The 23,665-nt window shown below is 45.6% G+C and overlaps 1 long non-coding RNA gene across 1 annotated transcript in view; it reads right to left on the bottom strand.

Moving 5' to 3' along the window:
- LOC141746347 (uncharacterized) overlaps positions 1 to 23,665 on the bottom strand; it is a 113,330-nt gene that overhangs the window by 18,820 nt on the left and 70,845 nt on the right. The window contains exons 3-5 of the long non-coding RNA XR_012588326.1: positions 16,769 to 16,884; positions 12,992 to 13,147; positions 11,389 to 11,565 (exon numbers count right to left, since the gene is read on the bottom strand). This is a non-coding gene — a long non-coding RNA (uncharacterized LOC141746347). The remainder of the gene's footprint in view (positions 1 to 11,388; positions 11,566 to 12,991; positions 13,148 to 16,768; positions 16,885 to 23,665) is intronic.

Here is a 23,665-nt window from a genome sequence, read left to right on the forward strand (position 1 = left end):
GCAGCTCCCAGAGCATCCCAGTGGAACCTGTACAATTGCTAATGGCTGTATCCCTGGGGACAGTTGTTTCCTCCCTCCGCTCCTGGGAACAGGCAGGATCCAAGCGGCAGGGTGGAGACCTCACCCTAGAAGAACTGCCTAACTGGATGGTGGAGCAGAGATGTTGGGAAGAGCTAGATCTAGTGCAGCTGAATCAACTACCCATGTAGCAGCCAGGGCAGGTGTTCTCAATGATTCCTGCTCTTCACAGCTTTGGCCCAAAGCACAAAAGCACTTTTACCAAGCTACCTCAGAAAGTGTCTCAGAAGTGTGCATACTGTGAGGCCTGTGAGCCCCTGGCCCAGGTTGCCCAGAGAAGCTGTGGCTGCCCCATCCCTGGAGGGGTTCAAGGCCAGGTTGGATGGGGCTTGGAGCAACCTGGTCTGGTGGGAGGTGTCCCTGCCCAGGGCAGGGGGTGGAACGAGATGATCTTTAAGGTCCCTTCCAACCCGAACCATTCTATGATTATCTGATTCTATGATTTGCCTCTCCAGGACCGTCCTGGGCCCCTACTTGCCTTCAGGCCTGGACCAGGGCAATCACAAACATATTGCCCATGGAGACAGACACTTTTTGGGCAGTCTGACTCAGAGCTTGGGTCAGGGTGACCCTGAACTTTCTACATGCTGCAGACAGTCTGCTGGTCCTTTCCATCGCAGGAAGGGATAATTAGAGCTCTTCAAATGCAACCAGACTTTCATCAAAATGACCCCAAATTGGGACACTCTAGAAACTGCAAAAGTGGCATTGTCTAGCTGGTAATTTCCCTGGACCACCAATGCTCCCAGCATGACCCATGCTGGAAGTGCCTCTGAGATGTCTTTTCCCAGGTGTCAGGAACAAGCTTGTCACTCTCAGCGTTGCAGGTCCCAGCTGCACAGGCCAAGGAAGAGCGTTATCATGCTTGAGGCCTGATAACACAAGCAGGCTGTAGGAGAAGTGGCTCGTTTCAGTCCCTTCTGTGTGAGCACGTGGCTTTCTCGGGAGAGCCGGGCTTTTATTCTGAAGCAAGAGCTGTAACAGCTCATCCAGCCCGGGCTGCGCCTGCCTTGCGTCTCACGAAGCATTCCTTCCCTCCGTCTGCGAAGTATCAGGCGCTTTCTGTTCACATGTGGGCTCTTGCCCAGCTCATCCTCTTCTCTCCCTTGTCTCTGAGTAGGGCCAAATACTTTTCTGCTCTATTTCCCCTGACAGAAATGAGTTTTAACCTCAGTGCTTTCAGACCCGGGGGCCCGGACGTGTGACCTCACCCCTCGTTTGTATCAAAGCGGGCTGTGATATCACAGACAGAGGAGCGAGGAGATCCAGCATTGACCCAAATTCTACAGGGGTCAGCGGGAAGGCACTCAGGGATGTCATCAGGCTTTGCACAGGGCTGTGGATGCCAAGTTCAGGGGCTAAAGCACTGAGCTCAAAAGAAGGCGGTAGAGGGGTTCTGCTCTTGGCACTCGGCTGCTGGGTCCCTCTGTATTTCACTATACTGCTTCCATAAAATATCCCCATTGTGACACAGGCCCCCTTGAAACCTTTGGATGGAGAGAGTTAAGAGCCATTAAAAACCAGCCCACTTTTAAGACATCAGAAGGCTGAAATGGAGCCTTCTCAAATGAGCTGTGCCACTGAAATTAGTTACCAAGTAGTTCTGAATTATGAATGTATCAGGGAAAGTCAAGGTCAATTTGCAAACAGACCGAATGGGAGGAAATCCAACGCATATATAATCTGTCATGAACTATTCACCCGTTGCCATCCCTATTACATCCTCAATAAGCTAATAAGCAGTACTGTTGCTCAATGAAAGATTGACAGTGTATTTGCCTTCTGTGGTGTGATGTGATCGCTCCTAATTGATTTTGGCGACTGACTCGTAGTACGTGGTGGATATCTGGGAAGAGCAATAACTTTAACATGCAATCATCCTGGTCAGTGACCAAGACAAGCTATTCTCCAGCAATCACTGGATACCTTCCTGCGTGCAGCTCCAGCGCTCCAGCTTAGCTCATAATTTGGGTGTCTTTCCTTTGCAGCCCTGAAGCACCTGCTTTCTGGAAACTAGGCCCCTCACACGTGGACATTTAACCTTGTATTTCAGGACTTTGGTCATTTACGGTGAAATTTTGTATGTTTTTCCTTGGAAAAGCCAAACTCCCCTGTTAAAAGGACTAGAGAATCTCTGTAAAATAGTAACTACGTGACAGACTTTGGAGGTATGTAGGGACACAGCTGAGTTGCTGTGAACATCGGTGTGGGTGACGCAGAACATAAACAGCTCAAATCCTAGCAGCAAGATAGCCCTCTCCGCTGGTACTGTGCTTCATTAGTATTTCCACCCTCACTACAACTTCCCCCTCATCACCAAATACTCTTTTATCTGGCCAGATCTCCTTTCAAGATCTACTGCTTGCCTCGTTGGACTGTCCCAGTGAGATTGGTCACAAGAGATGTTTCATTTATTGCTCTAAAAACAGTCACCCTCAATTCATGGCACAGGTTCATCTGCCACCAGATTTTAGGATTTTGGAGGAAAAGTTTCCCTCCAAGATCTTGGACCAGAGTTTAAACCGTTGCAGTTAAGAACAAGAGTAGATTACCTTACCTAGCTTGAATGGATTTTTGCTTTGTAAATCAAAAGTAAGTATTGATGGGGCACAGATTTAAATAAACCCAAAACTTCTTTACCAGAATGGGAGCTTCCAGTCAAGAGGTGGATTGGTTTATAGACCAATGCAGGTTCATACACCTGCTCCTGGGAAGTCTCTTCCATCCTGTAGCTGTGCATAGAAAGGCACCAGCGCTCTTAACTTTTCACCATCTTCTTTTTAGCAGAGGTTGCTTGCTGATTCCAAAAAGCATTTCGGTGCAAGTATGGTCCTTTAGCTTAAGCACTTCAAATAAAGAGACTTCACTAAAACGTATGGCTTTGACTGAGAAGGACCAAGGGCAATTTGTGCTGGAAAAGGGGAGGATTATCTTTAGGAGATGGACATGGCAACCTGCTGGAGCAGGCCGGCATTGTAGTCTTTAGCTTTTGAGTAGACCCTACTGTCAGCTAAAGATATGGCACAGGGTAGAAAGCATCATAGGAACAACTTGTTTTGAGGTCAAATCAAAGGCCCATCAAACCTGGTGTGCTGGCCATAGCTAGGAGCAAGGGTAAGAAGAGGGGAGCCTGCAGGGCTCCTTCCCTTAGCTTGCCCTCCTCCTCGCAGCCACCAGCGGGCCAGGGACTGCCAGCGCTATGGATGGACTCCTCCTCCCTGAACCTCACCTGCACTGTGCTGAAGCCTCTTACATTTTGTCCCTGACAAGGCGTTTCTATATTGTATTCTCCATACCACGTGTGATTGAAGGCTCTCTATCACATCCCTTCAAGGCACTTGTTCCTTTACTTTTTTTCCCCCTCCCCGTCTCATCCTTCATGAGACGAGATGAATCGGACTGTGCACAGAATCCCTACACCAGGGATTTATATAATCACAAAGTGTTTTCTGTGCTGTTTGCTATTTGTCTGCGATAAGTCCTACCTTTTGGTCTCTAGTGAACACTAAGCTGATGTTTGTACAGGCCAATCTTTCCGGTAAACTTTCTGGAGCAGTGGTAACTGGGTGTGCTGGTGGTTGGGGTCCCTGTGTGATTTACCTTGCGTTTGGCAAAATCAAATCTCAGCTGCCATTTTATTGAATATCCCCTCAGTACCAGAAGATCCCTCTGCATCTTTTTGCAGTCAGCTTTAGTTCTAAATAATTATGCATTCTTAGCAAACACAATCCCTTTCCCTGCCACACTCCTGAGCGTTTGTAAAACACTTCACTGTACAATCTGAAGATTTCCTCCTGTCCTTCTTTTGCTATCATTGCAAGTTTGTAACTGATGAAAAGTCTTTCCCTCATGGTGAGGGGTTATGTTAAAAGCCTTCGGACTCTGTCAGCCAGCTCAGCCTTAGCTAAGGGTTGTTTGACACTTCAAATAGTTGTAATAGATTTGTGAAGTGTGATTTCTCCTTACAAATGCCGCACTAACTCCTCCCCAATCTATCAGTTTTATCCAAGTGCCTACTAATTCTCAAATTTCTGCCAGTGTGTCTGACATAGAAGTCAGGCTTCCTGGTATATGGGTCCCGGGAGATGTTTTAAGAACTGGTGACATATTTACCATGCTCCAGACTTCGGGCACAGACCCTGATTTAAGCAAGAGGCTTCACACGACAGCAAGTGATGCTGTAGTTTCCTATCTCAGCAACACCAGAGCTTCTGGGAGAGCAGCGTCTCATTCTAGCAATTTATTGCTGCTCGTTCTTTCAGCTTGATCTGATCAAGTTATCATGGGTTAATGAGCCATCACCCACCAAGCAGGCTGACTGCATTCACGTCCCATTACAAAGAAGGGGGACTTTAAGCTACTGCATTTTACTTCACAACAGAATTGGATGAAGAAGACGCATTTATTCCAGTTTTTCTGACAGGCAGTAACTAATTAGGTAGGACAATTCCACTGCTTGCAATCATAAATCACTGCTTTTGGCACACACGAGGTTCATATTCAAACTAGCTGGAAACTGCCCCGAAATATCCACCAGTTCTATCAGCCACCAAAGGACTTTTAGCCTAAGGACAGGATGGGCACAGGGTGCAGGTGTTTTTCAAGGATGGGGGAGCTCTGCGCTAATCCTTGTCTTTGCTGTAGAGCCAGGATTTCAGGCTTAGAACCCCAGCCACTCCAAGAAAATTGCACCGTGGTAGGATACGCTGGGGCTGAGGCTGCAGGGGTGAGAGGTTAAACGACTCTTGAGCTACATGCTAGCTGAAAATATATGAAGAGAACCGTTGCCAGGTTAACTCCTAGAAAAATCAGCCTCAGCCCAAAGGGCAGATAATAAATTGGTGTATAAGCTAAACAAAGTGCTGACACAGCCTTCACTGGAGCAGCACTCCCAGCGCCGCTGTAATATGGGGCCAGGATGAAATTCCGCTGTGATTGACACTCTGCCATCACATCATTTGTTACCGATCCCGTTTTTCCTCCCTTCCTCTGCTTTTCACTTCAAGGGACAGGACCTGCAGCAGCACAGCCTGCAGAGCCCTCCTTAGATCTGTTTTCCATTTGAGCATCCTCCTCAGAGGATTGACTCATGCTTCTTGACATAAAGCACCGCCTATTTGGGCTCTTATAAGGAAATAGCATGAGAGCATTGTCTAATTCAGACTTTTTGGCAGACTTCACGTACCATGCATTATAGTGTACGTTTCTAGCCAATGGCTTTGCCCTTTTGTGGTCAATTCAGAACAAACCGAGCTGCTTCCCCTCAACATTTTGGGTACTTTTGCAAACTTGTAATGCCTTAGACCAAGCAGAGGTTTGGAGTATACCAAACTTTGGTGGCATTGTTTTAACATATGGACAATAAACGCTTCTCTTCTATTTCTGCTTCGTTCCTAATTCACATCACAGTTACACCAGGATTTTGCTACTGGGACATACATTTCAGCATCAGATACAGCAAACGAGATGCACAACTATTATTGTGGCTATTGTCTGTGTTTACAGGAGCCCTGTATCTGTCCCACGCTCAGGTCTTTAAAACTTGAGCTGTAAAAAAGTGTCTGTAGTGAAACATGAAACCAAATGAGACTGACCTGGACTGGGATTTGCTTATGCATGGGAAAGTCAGGCTAAGTTCACCTAGAGAGTTGTGAAGGTTCATGAACCTTGTGAGTGAGCAAAGGTCCAGTTTTGAAGAAGCCTAGCCAAATGTTTTCCAGCAATTTTAAACAGCTATGTATTTGGGAAGAGAGAGGTCCTGTAAAATAAATAATTTTGATAGGAAATCCATTGGAGAGTGAGCTGGTGGCTTCAATAATGTTATATAGCATTAATGCGTTGAATGACTTGAAAGTTCAAGCTCGCACAGAGGCTGAGAAGAGTTAAATGAGTCAGACTGAACCACAACCCTCTTGTTCCTGGGGCTCCAATTATAAATGTGTCTTTTGCAGCTCTGAAGTTAAGGAGATTTGTATTTTGCTTTATTGGATATCTGCACTATGAAATACGGATGTCTCTAGCTGGCTGAGACCTTCACATATTGAAAGCATTTCCTCATTTTCTCCCAAAAAGCCTCTCAGGAAAAATTTTTTACTGTAAACCACCAACGTGCCATTTATGCACCTCCTTTTGGCCGTGCTCAGCAAAATACTTCACAAACAGGGATGCGAGCTAACTGAAGGTTCAGTAAGCACTACTGTTAGCAGAGAAGGTATTCTTCTGGAAATCACAAATATTTCTGTGGAACAGATCCTTAGAGACAGGTCTTCTGATTATCAGTATTATCATACCCTAAAATAAAATCTGGGAATTCACCAATGTAACTGAGCTTCCCTGCGGCAAAGAAGTATGCCAGCAAATTAACAGCGGCTGGGGATTTTGCTTTGGGTCATGACTCCAGCTCTTTTTTTCCAGATTTGGCTGGAGGAAATGGAAAAAGATTTACGGTACAGCTAAAGACCAGCCACCAAATCTCTTGACTTCTAGTCTGGTATCTAATCTTTAAATTACAAAGGAACTGAAGCCATGGCTTCAGACTTTCTTTACCACTAGCAGGTTCCTAGATTTGGGGGAAAAAACACCATAATGTTTTTAAATGTCAGATTGCTAATCTTATTAACATGCTGCCATGTAGCAGAAAAGCTGGTCTCAGAGGAACTCTTTTGTCCCTTACTTTGTGGGTCTGGGCAGCAGTGGTGATGCACAAAAACACTTCTATTCTGCCCTGGGCTGCGAACAGGAGGCACGTTGATGGTGTTGCCCTCATGGCCATGTGGCCAAGAAGAAGAGGAAAAGCGGGTGTCAGGGGTTTGAGCTATTTTGGTGACAAACCTAACCTTGATACATCTGGCTCATGCCCCACCTGACACGCTCACCCCAGAAGTGAGTAGAGCCAGGCTGGGCGGAGCAGTCAACTCGTCTGGCAGCTTAAAAAAAAGAAAGGAGGAAAACTTCACAGCCAGATTATTTTTTTCTCAACAGAAAGCCTAGAAATCAGCCTTGCTTTCCCCTAAGAAAACTCCCCAACCAAAGGATGAGCAAAGGATTAAGAGACAGAATGGTGATGGGAATGCCATAAACATCCCTTCCGTGTGCACTCCGTTGCCAGAGCACACATAATAAAGCTTAATTTCCTGGTGCTGTGCCCTGACTGTAATACACTGCCCAGATCTTCCTCCTGCTCTTAGCTGAGAGCCAAGTCATTCCATAGGATTATTTTGTTAGGAGCAAGGCTATTTGATCTGAAGAGATTTAGCACCAGATTATGGCCACAGCTTTTTCTGGATCAGCGGCTGCGGAAGAAGAGGGCAGGAGTTGTCTGGTGATTTGAGTGGGAGCCTGGACCTTGGGAGACCCAAGTTCAGTCCTTACAGCAAGTTCCCCATGCGTCCACAGATAAGATACCATCTACTGCTGTTTCCACATTGAAATATTGGTTTTGAGGAAGGTGATCATATTAAAGACAGTGAGATGCTCACCTATTACGACAGGAACGGACAAAATCTTTGATGCCAATGTAGCCATGGCCCATCACCTCCACCCTGAAATGAGCTCTCGCACGGTACAGGTTCACAGAGAGAACCAGCCCCATGCCAGGCATTGAAAAGAACTGCGGTTTCTTCTCTGCCTGGTTGGACGTGCACGTGCCTCACCTCACACCTCTCCTCTGTCATGGGACTGGCACCTTCCTCGTCCCATTGCACTAGAAAAAAGCAGGTTTTAATAGACCTGGTGATTTAGGGAGAATTCCTGTTATTCATTGCTGTCCTTTGCTTTGTGAATTGTTTAATGAAGACAAATTCTCCCCTGGACTCCTTAAACTTTTTTTTTTACATCTTTTTTTGCACATAAATATTCCCTTTACAGACAAACAAGTCTAAGTGGAACAGAGAGAGGGAATAGTTTTTCAAATTCCATAGTGCCAGCTTCCCAACTCAGCCAGTTCCAGCCCGGGTGGTTTAGGAAGACTTCCTTTGGACTCTCATGCTGTTGGAAAGAGTTACCTGAGTATTTCTAGTGCAACACCTGTACGAACACCTCTCCAAAAGGTGTACAAAAGTGATTGTACAGATGGGTACCATAGCTTTATGCATAGACAGATTCTGCTTCTAAAAGCACTCTGTGATAACTCCTTGCATATAAGGAGTGACTGTTGTTACCATATCTTCCCCCAGAAATGCCCTTCTGCCCCACCGGCAGCTCTAGAGGGAAGAACGTCTGTTTTGGGGCTCTCAGTTGGGTTGACACCAACATAACCATCATTGCTATCACCATGAATAAGTCTTCCTGTAGTATGTACAAGTTATTTTATAGAGGGAAGATCTTTTCAGAATTTCAGATTAGCTCTGCAGTGGGAGAAATAAAAGGTACCACACAGCTCTTCCACCCCATGGGCTGAAATCGCACCTGGAATACAGTATCCATCCCATCCACCTCCATTTCCCCAGCCTGTCTCTATTTCACACACCAAAACCATGACTTTTCAAATGTTATGCACCTGGAGCAGGCTGCGACTCAAAGAACAGCAACAGAAACCATAATCATAACTCCCATAACCCAAAGCAGCCATCATGGGATGCTCTGAATCTCTTCCAACTTCATAACACAATGGCAAAACCTCCTTTGATTGCTATGGGAGCAGATTTCAGCTCTTTCTGAACCAATTAAATACTTCTTTCGCCAGGGTTATGCCTTAGGGTTAATTCTATGTAAAATACTGACAAAGCCTTATCCCTTTGAGACGAAGCATGTAGTAGTTAAGTCATTCTGAAATCTGTTTAAATTTGTGTGTGTGTGTAACTACTAAGCAGCAACGGAGCCCACCACATGCCAGGGTACGCATCTGACATGCCAAGTCCTGTGGCAGTGGGACATAAAGATTCTTGTCAGCTAGCAGGGGGCCTCTTTGAACCTCCAGCTTGGTGCAACCCATGGACTGGCTGTGGGACAGTCAGTCTGCAGGATTCTGTGGGCCTTACTTGAGAAACCACAGGACTACATCATAAAAATAACATAGCAACATTACTTAGACTGGGGAAGAAAAAAAGTCAATTTAAATAAAACCTCATGGAATATAACTCTAATTACAATATCACCAACTGTGTCTCCACTTACACAGCCCTACCAGTTACTGGAAATTCTGATCAACTTAAAAATCTGAAAAAACTACTCCTAGAATTGGATATACTACTGAATCTTTCTTCCCAGCTCCATGATGAATCCCTGGATGGCTAAATAAGAAATGAGTATTGGACACTGCACACATGCTATAGGTACAAATTACTTATAGTCAGAAACAGAATGATGGTAAGCGATGGAGATGATTTTAAGCCTTGGTTAAAGGCACCCTATTCATTCAATGGACTTGCTAATAGCTTTTGCCAATTGATTACATTTTTTCACTGTTAATTGGATTAGCTCTTTATATTCCACTTACAGATTAACTTCACTGATGTAGGGATGACCCCAGGTCTTCAGCTTCCCTACCGCAAGAACAAAGCTGAAGGGAAATGCAGGCTGGCCAGTGCTGTAGTTGTAAGGTTTGATAATTTGACAAACGCTGATAAATACTGAAGAACAAGTTCCAAAATAGTGCTCCTGAGACATGTAAGAAGGCATAGACTAGCGGCCCTGAGCCTCCACCAGCCCTTGGGAAAAGGTGGCACTGAAAAGATGGTGTGTAGGAGCCACCACAGCAGCCCTTCCTGCCCACTCACCTGCAGAAGTCGTGACCTCTTTAGACTACAAGCAATGCCACTGGGGTTGCGGGCATCATGTTGCTTAAAAGCTTGATGCTGAAGACTCTAGCTAGGGCAACGTATCACCTTTCATAGAGGAAATGAGTACAAATTTGGCTAGGGACATAAATAAATATGAGATCATTTTCTTAGTGCTGACTTATGTGATGAATGATTCGTGTTTAACCATTTCGGTTGTATGTTGTTCAAATCCTGGAGGTAGTGTCCTCCTCCTGAAATCAACAGGAGCTGCAGATGCCCTTCACCTCAAAAAAACAGGTTTCTTAGAGCCAAAGTAAGCACCAGGTGCTTTTCAACTCTCTTTTCATGGATTCTGTATTTGCAGCATTTGTTACCAAAAAATCAAACTAATCGTTAAAGCCATGAGACGAATCATGACTTGTCTTTTTCACATGTCTATGTAGGCCATTTTTTACACTTATGTCATTCTAAAACACTCACCAAGTCTAAGAGTTTTGCATCAGATTTTGTTTCGTGCATTTATAGATTGAAAGAAACCTTTAAAAGTAATGCTTTGTAGAAGAAACATCGGTGTGGTTTCCAACTGTTTGAAATTCTGATGATTCAAAATTTTATCACAATGCCCAGATCCCAATGTTGACCCTTGTGTGCAGAGGATGTGACTTTAGAGGCATGACTATGCACGCAGCATTAATAAAATGTAGAACACGGCTATATATAGTGCTATAAATCAGAGTTTGCGCTGGCACTCAATTAAGCACTCCAAGTACAAAGCTTGGTTTCTACCATCAAAGCACTCTGAGAACAATAGGAATCTGCACTGAAAGCGCTGCGTGTTTCTGTCCTCAGATGGAGGGAAGATGTGGACGGCCTGGGCGGGGGGGCTGAAAGGAGGAAAGCTCTCAGCTCTCACAGATCTACTTTTGTTAGAGGAAGCAAGAAGTTTAGCATAAATTTGTGCAGCATCCTTCACACAACCGAAGACGCATTCCCAACAACCTTTTGAGCTAGAGACAACGTACAAGCCACAAAGGGAAAATTTCCAGGTCAAAAAAATTATTGGTTTTGACTGTGGGAATAGCTGCAGTAGTGTTATAAGCTGGAGGAAACGTGTGCTGTTTTAACAGCTGTGGGCTTCTGTGTTCTTCAGGTGAGATATACCATGTAATCAATCCCTGCAATACCTTGTGCTTTTGAGTGTTTTCTTTGAAGCTTCAGTTCATCAAGTCATATACCAAAGACCTATGGAAGGCAGACTGAGGCTCAGTGGAGCATTTTAAAGCTCTTTCATGCTGCCAGACAGCTCCTGCGACCCTGGCCAGGGACGCTCTCATGGGGATGCGACCTGCCTCGGGTCCTGTGCACCAGGAGGTTAAAAGAGAAAAGCTTCCACTCTTGATTCAGGTCTTGGTGAAACCTGCTTCCCATCCCAGTCCCTGAATTCCTAGGAATAATCTATACATACTCTGACAGCAGCTAAGGGATTCACAGACTATTCCTACATTCGTCCACAGTGTTTGTTTCACCAGCCTTTGAGAATTGAGCTCCCTGGAGAAAATTCAGGTAAAACAGGCCAAGCACACCATCATACCTTGTTATCCCATGGTGATCTCCTGAGAGGATTCTGTTCTGCTTCACGTCTCTTTAACGCTGACTGCAGCCAACTTGACTAAACCAGGAAGAGCTGTGAGCCGACTCTGCTGGCGTTGTAGGGCCATTGGACTCTGGAGCAGAATGTGTTTCTTGCAAGTAGCTCTCCGTGCACAGTCTTGGGAAGAAAAACAGACGTAGCAATGGTTACCCCCATCCTCCTAATATCCGTCTATACTCGGGTCTTTAAAGAAAAAAATGTTGTTGCTACAAGCACCTTGCTGACAATAAATCCTTTCTCATACATCCTTTTAATGCTAGCGCCCTCAGGCAATGCCGACTGGAAAGAGTAAGGTTTCAGGCTCTGCACCAAGGAATTCCTGTTTTCAAAAGGTCAGACACAACAGCTGGGAAATTTTTGGTTATTGCTGCTTTGTGTCAGCTCCTACCCATTCCTGGAGGGGGGTGTAATTTCTGAAGCCTAACAGCATTTGAATCAGGACAAGCGATCTTTGAATTATTTTTCGGCTGACATTTCACAGAGGCAGGAGTGTGTGTACTAACACACAGCTATCTGTGTATTTTATATCTGTATATGTACACACATGCCTTGGGGGAAGGAAGATGGGTAACTCAGCGTGTCCAGCCTTTGAAATGCTGATTCAGGAGCCTGGAAGCTGCCCCCAGGTTGCTGCTCTGCCAGACCCTGCCTAGCTTTCAGCCAAGATGAGTCCAGGGGTGAAGGAGATATCTGGTCAGGGTGAGAGTCCAGCCTGAAAAGCAGCAGCTGCTAGCAGCACTGCTGGGCTGTAATTATTAACAGATTTGTTTTTGTGGTATTCACATTCCCGATGTTTCCCCTGCCTTGCCCCTTCTCAGGGAGCTGTCTCCTTCTCCTCACATACACGCCGAGCCCCTCCGGGGACACACATTTCCGTGGGCAGCAGCAGTGGAGGAACCATAGCACCAGCCCAGGCATCTCCTGGAAGCCTTGCTCTCTCCAGCACCGCATTTCTGTTACAGCACGAGGGGGCTTTTTGGTCCTCTCACAGGTGCCTTCGCCCTTGGATCCCGCCAGGAGCAACAAAAAGGTGTCATTTTTGCCAACGTCTGCAGTGGCAGTGTGGCAGCCCACACACATACGCACATGCCTGCAATCATTTCTTTCCCCAGACTCTTTTTCATGTGCACAGAAGAGGAAGGAATCTTCTAATTTCCAGGAAAGGCAAACAAAGCCGAGCACTTAGCCCCCAAAATTCCTGGATGGGAGGTGAGACCTTCAACACGCGGGACAGAGCGGTGCCAGAGACTTGGGACTAATCAGCCTGAGCTCTGAGCGTTTGATCAGTCCTTTGCTGCCCTCCTGTACTTATATGCTGCTGGGGGCTTTGTGCTGGGTTTGCCATCCCAAGCACAAAAATTTGGGATTTCCTGCTGGCAACATCCAGACATGGAGCGGGGAACAGACCCGCTAACCCTTAAGTCTCATCTCCTGATAAAGTCTGAGGAATATCTAAGCCACGACCATCTTTTCAAGCAAAGACTTTACACCCTGAATATTGTGTTTTCGCAAGTTCTCTGGGCCCGAGCCCAGCGAGGAATACCTCCTCCTCTTCCTTCCACCCGCCTGGACCGGCAAATGCTGGCGGTGGGGCCATTTCTCAGCCTGCGGGATGTTGAAGGGGCTCTGCAGCAAGTCACCGTCGCCGGGTCTGCCGGTCTGCCTGTCTGTCTGCCTCTCTCATGTGGGGATCAGGACTCTGCTGAGAAAAAGCAGATAGGGTTTCACACAATCCAAAGCACATGTACAGTAACTAAAGCTGCATAAGCACTTTTCTTTCCTAGGGAAATTTTCCAATGTACGCTTCAAAAGAATGTGAAAATATTCCCCCTCCTTTCTTGCCTGCTTCCTATAAATCCAGCCTAACGCGGACGATCCCCTCGGATGCTCTTCTCCATGAGGGATTTAAGGCTTGGGAAGGGGCAGGGATGACAGCACTGGGAATTCATGCCCTGAGCAGCCAGTGCAGAGCAGGCCCTTAGAGAAGGATTTATCGGTCATGGAAACCACTTAAGGTTAATCATACATTATTGCTGTGAGAAAACAAGCTCAAGCAATCAAGTCCAGTGAAAATGGATGTGTTTGGGTTTTTTTTTTTTCTCCGTTCAAGCATCATCAGATGTTTGCATCCTCCGCAGGCAATTCAGCATTTTGGGCATGCCCTCCTCCTCCAGGAAGGTCCATGCAAAAAGAAATCTCTCCATGGGAAGTAGTTCGTCTAAAAGTCATTTTGCATGGGGGAGGGGAAAAAAAAAGCCTTGACCAAACATTTCTTTGTGCACATACAGGCTGCAGTGACCAGCTGCTGCAAAGAGCTGCCAAAAGCAGAGCTCAAGAGGGAGAAGGCAAAGATAACATGTGATAGGCAACATTCGCTGTCTACAGATAGCCCTTCTGTGAGCGAGAACTCCAGTTGCAGGAGCCAAGCTGAGGAATGAGCCTTCGGGATGGTTCTCCGTGAAGACAGGACCACCGTGCTTGGCTGATCCCGTGATGGCTGACCCCAGATCGTAGGTCCTCCACTCGCTGCGCAAGAAAAACGGATCTGCCTGTGCTGAAGTGGGTACGTCCATGTGTACTAACAGATGAGCACGTACGTGGCTCCCAGAGATTCCTGCTTCCCTGAGGGCTGAGCATGGCCCTCGTCCGTAGTGGAGGGATGCCGGCTATGAGGGAGGACCTGTGGGGCCGTGCGGGAAGCAGCTCTCCCTTGAGATATGGCTGAAAAACATATCCATATCCTCGTTTCTGCACTGCAGATCCCCAACGCAGAGCTGAGTCATCCAAGACAGACTTATGGGAGATGATTTCCCCTTTAACTCCAAAAGCATTTGCTGGGTTATAATTATTCTTCTTTTAAATAAACAGAAAAAAAAAAAGCCTCCTTCCTCCAAACACTGAATACATAAAGTCATGGAGAAGGAATGATAAACTTCCAGCGTTTCTGGTGGGTCACCACATTTATTTGCAGACTTTTGTATTCTTGCAAATTGCCATGTAAAAAAGCCAGCAAAGGTCTGCACACAATTCCTGTTGTGGCCATTTTATTTCATATATAGATTTAACCAATAAACCTACAGCTCAATTTACACAGTAGAAGGAAAGCTATGGGTTTTGCAGGAGATTAGGTTCCAAAAACCTCTCCACTGTCTCGGTGTGTAGCAGTGTGCGTGCGGGTATGTGTGTGTGTCTGTGTTCTAAAGACAGACAGCAGAGGCGAAGGGAAGGAATAAATGTTTGGGCCTTATTCCCAGTTAATGTCAGTTGGTCTAACTACATTGTGAATTTGTGTCTATTTATACCCACCGAGGATCTAAAATTACAGCTTTAAGCAGGAAGCTAAACCTAGAGTTTTTAACAAGTCTAAGCAGTCGAATTTAATGCTCAGGAGCAGGGGGGACAGTTCTGGTACTAACTGGGAGGAGGGCTAGACTTGAGAAATCATAATAGGAGACAATTTTCACCTTATTATCCACCTTATGAAAACCGAGCCTTTTTAAATATGCCTCAGGATAGAAGCCACAAAATGTTATTAATGTTGGAAAAGCCTTTCTGGGACTTACAGCAGCTTTCAGTCATGGGAAGGCAAAAATACACCCAGATCCTCTTTTCTTGCAGACAGCTCCAGATGAGGAAGCTCCTGACACCAAACCTGCCAAAACTGCCCAGGCTTGCTCAAAATCACAAACAGAAATGGACTGCAGTCCCAGGAATGGGAAAGGTCAGAAGGACTAACCAGGAATCTAATTTTGTACATGGTGCCTTTCTTGGATCTCTTTTACAGGTAACTTAATCCCTGGATAGACCCCATGCTCAGCATCCCTTAGAGAGCGGTGGGACATAGGCATGAGCTAACTAATCCTGAAGAATTCACTGCATGGGGGAAACTAAGGCGGGCAGGGGTGAAATGACCTCTTACAGTCGTGCCGTGGGCCAGGACCAGGACTGTAAAGGGAATCGGCGTCTCCGATGCTGAGATTACACACGGCCTGCAGGAAGAGCGTGAGCTGGAGTGAGGTAGAAGGCCTGACCTGTCATCGGCTTTCCCTCCCATGCCCCATCGCAGAGCAGCAAAAAGCAGGTGACAGGAGGGTTACCCGATCCCTCCCATCCCTCCTGGCTGCCGTGGGGCTGGTGTCCCCTCTCGTCAGCCTGCAAAGGCCATTGCCCAGCTGCACTGGCCACTGCTCTGAGCTCAGGTGCAGGGTGCAGCACGTGAAGACAAGACTCGTGCAACCCTGGGCAAGGAGGTAGCAGCCACTTTAAAGAAAAATAGCACAGGGAGAGCTATAGAGTCTCATCCGCAGCAGCCATTGTGTCAGACAGAGCTGCTTCCCACCATAGCATCATTTTTATAATCACATTTTTAGCTGGAAACCACCTTCCCTCTGCTACAGCTCTGTCCCTCCAAGCTTGTTCTAGAGGAGTCTGGTGAGGTTTTGTCTGTATCTGAACTCAGCACGTAACCCTCAGGCACAGAGGAAAAAAAAGTTTGCCTCAGTAGCTTGCGACATGATTTCAGTCTCAGTTTAGTTATTATTCACAACAGCTCTACCCGGAAATGACTACAAACACAGGCAAAAAGTACCAGACTCTGGGGATGACCATGCAAGCAAATTTCCAGGACAAAATTTCTGTCTGTCCTGCTCTTTTGGGGAGAGGCTGAAAATGCACAGGAGCCCTTTTCTCACTTTGGTCCAACAGCGTGATCCTAAAGCACCCAGGACCTCAGGCATGAGATCGCCTTTAATACGTGGCCTCTTATATTTGCCTTTTCAGCAGTCTCTGCAGCAATCAAGTACACTTCACAGCACAGTCGGATGTCTAAGTGATGCTTAGAGCTCATAAATGGTCAATAGAGATCCTTGAGCACGTTACAGACAGGAAAATTATACGCTACCAACAGCAAGATGCTGGGTGCTACCCATTGATTACTCATTTATTAAAACACAAGCCCCTTTCCAACCGCTTATACATAAAAGACTTACTTTAAAATGCAACTCATTTGAAAGCACATAAGTGCATGGATATGAAATCCCTTCCCAGACATGGAGGTGACCTGTATTTACTGTAAACATTACCCCACATTTAAATTTGGAAATGAAACATGGGTGAGGCCCCGAGTCCAGATTCCGGTCAGAGCTTCCCTGCAGTCAGAGGTGAGCTCCGCTGCCAAGGCTTGCTCGAGTCCTCCTGCCTGCCCGTTTTCACAGAAAACCTCTACTTTCTTTGGATCACTTTGTACGTGTTTTCAGACTGGGTGGGGGATAGGTTCATTTGCACAAACATCTGAGGAGGCTTACTCACACGTGTTACTCACCAGCCACTTGCTTGTGGGGAAGGCGAAGTTCAAGCCCCATTCTTTGCTCAGATCCACGAAAGAGCTGCAAATTACCTTAAAGCGAAAGGGCTGGGTTCCATTCAAGATCACGTACCCTGTGTTTTGTATAAAAAAGCAACATCAGTTAGAAGGAATTTCTCTCAGCTGAAAATCAGGAAAAACGTTTATGGCTATTGAATGGTCTGTGTATTTTTTGAATGCCAGAGCACAAAGATAGTTCTCCAGGATCAGGAACAGGGGGAATCCTTCCTTGCTGTCAGTTGTTTTCTATATGGGCAGCAAACGCTGTTCAGCAAACCACCTCGACCACGTGCTCAACCTCGGACAACCATGTAACCTCTTTGACCGCTGAGTGTGGCAGCATAAGGCTAAGCGATGCCTCAGTGAACTAGGATCCCGGCAAGTAAATTCTCCGTGAAGGAGTTACTAACGCATTGCTAACTATAGTTTGCAATATATGTTGTACTGAGTGTGTTTTTTCACCCATGGAAAACAGGAAAGGGAGGCATTTGGCATTTTCAGTGAAGGTATGGAAACCCCTTTTCAAGAGCAGCCCTACCTCTCCGCCTGCCTTTTCTGAAACTCGGCACAAATGAGGAGTCAGAAGTCTGACTTGCAGATTTAACCAGTGTCCCGTTCCCTTTATGTGAGGTTGCAATTCCCCGTCAGGCTTTAGCTTCCTCCACTGAAATTCTAGAAGAACAAAAGCAGATGCTGCCGACTTGAAGCTTGAAATTAGCCCCCTTTCTAAGAGGGGCTGAGCAGGAAACTCACCTTACTTCAACCTAAAGTTTACGAGGTCCTGTTGACATTGAAAAATGCCCAGATCTAGATTCAGCTTGAACTCGCATCTGTACAAGAACTGGACATCTGCAAACACAAAGCTGCGGCCTGACGGCACCCACTGGAAAGGCTGTTCTCCCGGCTTTCCAGCCCAGCCCCACGGCTTTGAGAGAACTGGAGTGAGGATCCAGTTAGTCTGAGCCATAACAGGCTGTCCTTCTCACTGCCATGCCTCGTCCTGCACAGCTTTTCCTTCAATCCAACGGTATCCCTTGAATGCAGTTCACTAAATTAAAATTTATCTAAAATCAGTTTTAATTAAAAAATAAGAAAGAAAAAAAAGAGAAAGAATATTTTAAATATTCCTCCACCACTGCATAGACTCTGTTTCCTATTAAAGGCAACTGTGTGCAGCATTTCTATTAAGATTCTGCTTCCTGTTGTGTAATATGGAATGTTAAAAATCCCAGTATCGCTTAAGAAGTTATCACAAACTCCAGAGAGTTTTCTACTCCCAAGAAATCTCTCCCAGCGGGAAGCTGGAAAAGTTCCTGTTGAATTTACAGTAAATGCCTCAGACCCTATGTAATATTTATGGTGTCCCTCTCATCTTATCCAGGCTGGTTTGCTGTTTTGCTGCTGTGAAAGAAAAGCCTGTTTCAATGGTTAAGGGCTGTGACATTCACTTTGAAGGATATTGAAGCGGATACGATAGCCACAGGAAATGTTCCAGTCTGGCTGAGGTACCTCAGAAAGGTATTCAGTCAAATGAGAATTTACTAATCTGATTCCCAGGAAAAAATCACAGTAACTTAATGAAGAAAGAGAAAGAAATGTGACAGATCTGCATTCATGGCTTGCCAGATCTGGATTCCATGAAAGCCAGAGGAAAAATTCCCATTCTCCTTTATGGGAACAGGATCTTGACCCCGTGGAACTTCCATTCAAATACAATTACGCTGCATTTTTAAACACTGTGAGAATTAGGTGGTGTCCATTTGCCTTAAAAAGAAGTCACTGTATGATATGACGCAGATGTACACACGCATGGCCAGAGGCTAGAGATGCTACAGCCCTTCTTATTAGCAGATCTCAGAAATGTCTAATAGGGGCAGTGAAACAACCCGGGTAGGGTTGTCTACCATTTCACCAGCTGAGTCAGGAGCAGAGATGCCACCTCCGCTGGCTGGGCGGGTGCCAGTCCAATATTGCTCCACACGTAAAAGTGGCTGGGCTGTGACAACTGCAGAATCATTTTCTTCTCAAAAGTTGTTGCAACTTCGCTGGCTTCGGAAGACATGAACGCACAGTGGAAATACTTGTGTATTCAAACCTGTCAGGGAGCGTGGAGATAAATGGAAGATGCCTCCTTTGGGGTGAGCTTGGTACAATATATAAATGATATAAATGATGATGTATACTTACTGACAACTCCTTTGGTGAATCCTTTTGCAGTCCTACATTACAGCCCAGACTTTTCAGAACTAGATGTTAGGGCCTAAAGTCCGCGTTTAAGTATATAGAATCAACCATGATTCACATGAGCTAAGTACTCAACAGCTTTCATTGGTCCTTAGGGAAGATGCTGGGTGCACAATATTTTTTAAAATATGGGCATTTTCTGAGGAGATGTGAAGCTTATAAATGGAGACAGCTTGTCCCAGAGGTACTGGAGGCATCAGACAAATGGAAAGGTGAGGAAACAGGATGTGGCACCTGGATAAAGCGGATGAAATGAGCAAAGAAGAAGCTGGGGGCCAAAAATGACTCCTAGCTGTGAAATCTGCTAGATGGCAGGTATCATCAACTCTCAAAGGGAACAGCCTGAGCTTGAGTCATTGCAAGGTGGTCTGAGCAAAGTCCTGGAAAACATTGCCAAGGCCAACCTGCCCTGTTCTTCATGGATGGGCGACACAATCCAACAGGCCAGCCCATGTCTCCTGCTGTTTCCATAAACAGAGAGAAGATTACGTGGGAAGGAGGAACCCGCATTAGCTGTATCCTTGAGGGCAAATTACAGCTCAGGAGTCAAACAGTACTATGAGCAAGAAACAGCAGGGGGGCTAAGCCTATATCTTTTATTTTTAGTCTCCTTTGCGCATTCATGCATATGCAGGAAGAGAATTCATCTCACCAAGTAAACCACAACCCTGGTTTAGGCATGGACAAGTAATCCTGAACGAAATGGAAGGCAACGTTGCCATGAAAGGCATAAAACTTTTAGTACAATGTCTCAAGAGACATTTAGAGTGAAGAAGATGTGAAACCCTTCATCCAGATAGTAAAGTGATGGAAGAACCATAGAACAAGAAGAAATAGTAGCTGTTCCATGCTGAAAAGCAGAGATACTGAGGGGAGCGGTAAAAAGATTAAAGTTAGTGTCTGGTTTTATTTAACAACCTCTTTAATTCCCCGAGAATGAAAAGAAGTGAGTACATTCACATCTGAAATGACTTTGAAACATGCAGCCAACATCCGCGTTGCACTAAGCACTTAGAAATCTGAGGAGGAAACAGTGAAACAAGACTCATTTTAGGATAGTGAATGCCAGGGAGGCAGAGCGATCCAAAATGCAGATATTTGGTGGAAGAAATACAATTTGAAAGTGGGGATCAGGGTGCAAGTTATCATCTGAGACACAGATTTATAGAACAGTAAGGCAAGATAGCTACAATAAACTTGTGTGTAACTGTGGCGCGTGCATTAGAGGCGGCGCATCTCTGGCAAAGGGATCACTAGTGAGACTACATGGAAATTACTGGCAATTCCACCCTAACGGGAAAAAAGGAGAAAACTCAGGCAAGAATAATAGGAATGATTAAGGGATACATGCATATAATTTTAAGACACATTGAAATAATTAAATTTAGGAACCCCTTCCTTTTGAGAAGATAAAGTTACCCTTCAAGATCTGTGATACCACTACTCCAAAAACACTTACAAGCCCCCAACTAGGTACCAGGTATTTGTTCAGAAAAATATTCCAAAAAAAAGTTCAAAATCTCAGACTTCCATAAATCCAGTAAGAGACCTAGGATGTGGGACAAGCCAACTAATATTTGTGTGAAATGGCACCAGTGGCAGTGCAGAGATAGTCACCTAAGTACTGAAGACATGTATCAGCTCTCTGGTATGCAAAATTCATCTCTAGGCAGGATACATGCCTGTTTACTTATTAACTACTTTTTAAGATCGCATCTGTGAATTGACTGTTTGGGGGATATGGGGAGAAGCTAAGTTTAAGGAGGTATATCTCTGCATACGAGATCTACTCCCGACTTGTTTATATTTTTCTTTCCTGGGGTGATTTCAGAGGAGCTTTGCTCGCGGCCGTCGGTTACAGTTGGAGTGTGAAACAAGGAGGAACTGATGAAAATGCCATTTGGGATATTTATGCCAAATATCAGAGCACTCCCCTTCAGTCTAACAGCCCGATTAGACCAGAGGAAGCACTTGAAGGACAAAAGTTTAACGCAGGAAGCAAGTCTGCATGGAAGAAGGCAAAGACAGGCATGGATCACATCACCGGCAGATCCTGGATTTCTCCAAGCCTCTCCACGGAAGCAGGAGCTGGGCTTGGGTCTGGGCTCTCTCAGCAGCAGACACGACGTGGTTGAGGCCTCTGGGACAACATGGTGTAAGGGAGCCTATCTTTCATGCACGATGTTTGGGAATTTCTTGCGGGACTAATGGCTTGATAGTTAGCCAGCAAAGTGCTGAATTCAACATACATTCCTCTCACCACCTCATTACCTCCCAGCCATTCCCCCGTCTGCATCTGTTTGTTTAAACGGAGCTCCTTAAGACAGAGGATGCTCGTTAGGAGCCTGGTATGATAAACATGGCACTTGTGCACTTGCCTAATTTGATACATCTGATGAGCCAGAACTTAATAAATGCAAACTGCTACCCAAATTACTTAGATTTGTTCAGTCATTTTCTGTCTTCCTCAGCATATTCTATGGGCTGATCTCATGACATTCTCCTTCATGCCAGGTTTTTTTTGTCTATCCGAACTTTCTTTTTCCACTAGAAGCCTCCAAGCTGGGCTTCTCTCAGGCACTTTGTGCATATTATTTCACCGCTTCAGTGGAATGGTTCAAATTATAATTTTCCAGCTGAGATACAAAGACTAATTCATTCAAGACCACTTTTTTTGTGAGTGACAATGTAGATTCCTCTGTGGCCCTTGAGGAGATAAAACGCACCCAAAGTGCTGTGGGAAAACCAGAACGCTAGGAGCAAGTGCTTGGACAGAGGAACAGAGGAAGCAATTTGTGCTCTGTAAGTAGAGCGAAGTTGTGTGCTTTCAAGTGTATCGCATGCACTCTTTGGGGATGAGCTGATTGTCATCTTGGGATAATGGGAGAGAACAGAAGATATTAGACACTGACTAGGAATAATGAATGGCAGATATAAATCTGAGCTGAAATCCTCTGCTGATACTAATCAACCGAAACCAACAGCAGTAGTCAATGCCGAGAAATTGGCTGCTGATTTTTGTGGCTTACCAGCACAGCTGCCCTCAAGACTGCCCCAGCAATGATGATCGGTGTCTGCATTAGGAAACCCCAAAGTCATGTGCATCCTTTGCCTTGAAAACCGGCCGCCTGTGAACCTTGTCGTTGTTGATTAGGACCCGGGGTGACATGGACCTCCTACCTTCAGCTGCTTGCCCTGGAGGGAACATGGAGTGGGTGGCCAAGCCTCCTGCTCAGGATGGGATGCACTCAGGAGATGGGAGATTGAAACAACAGCTTTTCTGGGCCAGCCAGCCCAGAGCGGGTCTGGCAGCCTGTAGCTTTGAGAAGGGCAGGAGATCTCCACGCTGGTGTTTGTGCCAGGGACGATCTCACCTCTAGCTCATAGGAAACCAGTCTTAGGTGCTTCTGACCTTTCCTGGAATGGATAAACCAGACAGAGAGGCCTGGGGCTGGTGACATGCCAGAAGGCTTCTGGGTGCAGCACAGCGCATCATCATCCGTGCGTCAGCACATGGGGTTTACAGCTCCAGAGTCCGTTTCATGGCTGTAATCCCGGAGAAGTAGTTCAGGGCAACTGAGAGATGGGCCAGGTAGATGCCTCAAATTAAACGCAGTGAATGCAGGCCTTAATGGCAGCCCAGCAGAGAAAAAGCAAGCAGCTGGGTCTCTGAGCAACGTGCAACCCTTGCTTCTGCTGGCAAAGCGCGGCTGATGCTGGGCAGCCCTCCCAACGCTGACTTGCGTGTCTTAACAAATGTCCATGCATAATTCTCCTGGTACACTGATGCAAGCGTATCCCATCGTCATGGCCCCATGATCGCAGGGAGGAAAGCAGGCTGGCCCGGAGCTGGCCCACGAGGATACTGGAGACATCATCTACGAAAGCGCTTTTGGCAAAAAACAAATCAGTGTGGGCAGTGGGACGTCACAGCACAAGGGGAAACACATGGGAAAAGATGAATCCAGGTTTATTTCCATCACTTGTGAAAGAAAAAAGGGACCATTTCATGGCTGTAATCCTGGTATTTAACAAGTAGCTTAAATTCATTTATAAAGTAAATAGCTTTGATCCAGTGTGTTTAATTTAAAGCACTTGATGTTTTATTTATTCTTTTCCTGTGAGGAACCGATTGCACTTTCTTTAATAATGTCTAAGAAATAAAGGTTTCCAATCCCCACACAGAGGAAAATTCATACCAGCAATACAAGTGTGAAAACTGATTTCCTTGAGCCGGTTCTCATGGAGAAGAAACAATTCCTGTGCCTTTGGAACTGATGCGACCGTGTATTGATGTGCAATGCGCCAAATACTTGGATGGATACCTTGAAAATTAACTCGTGGGTGATTTGAGAAGTTGATAAGTGCTCAGTCTCAGCAGCAGCAAAGAACAGATATGACAATAGGTCCAGCCTGCCCTGGACAATTTATTAAGGGCCTCTAGGAAAAAAAAAAAGAAAAGAAAAAAAGACAAGAAGGAATCAGTTTGCAAAATATGATTGTTTTTGAAATGTTTGCCTAGCAACAGACCAACAAATGCTCCAACTATGGCTTTATTTTGTATTCTCACAGCAATACCACATAGTGTTTCAACACAAGCCAGCTCTCACA

The sequence above is a fragment of the Larus michahellis genome, chromosome 7, assembly GCF_964199755.1.
Source record: "Larus michahellis chromosome 7, bLarMic1.1, whole genome shotgun sequence".
In the NCBI taxonomy this organism is placed as follows: Eukaryota; Metazoa; Chordata; class Aves; order Charadriiformes; family Laridae; genus Larus; species Larus michahellis.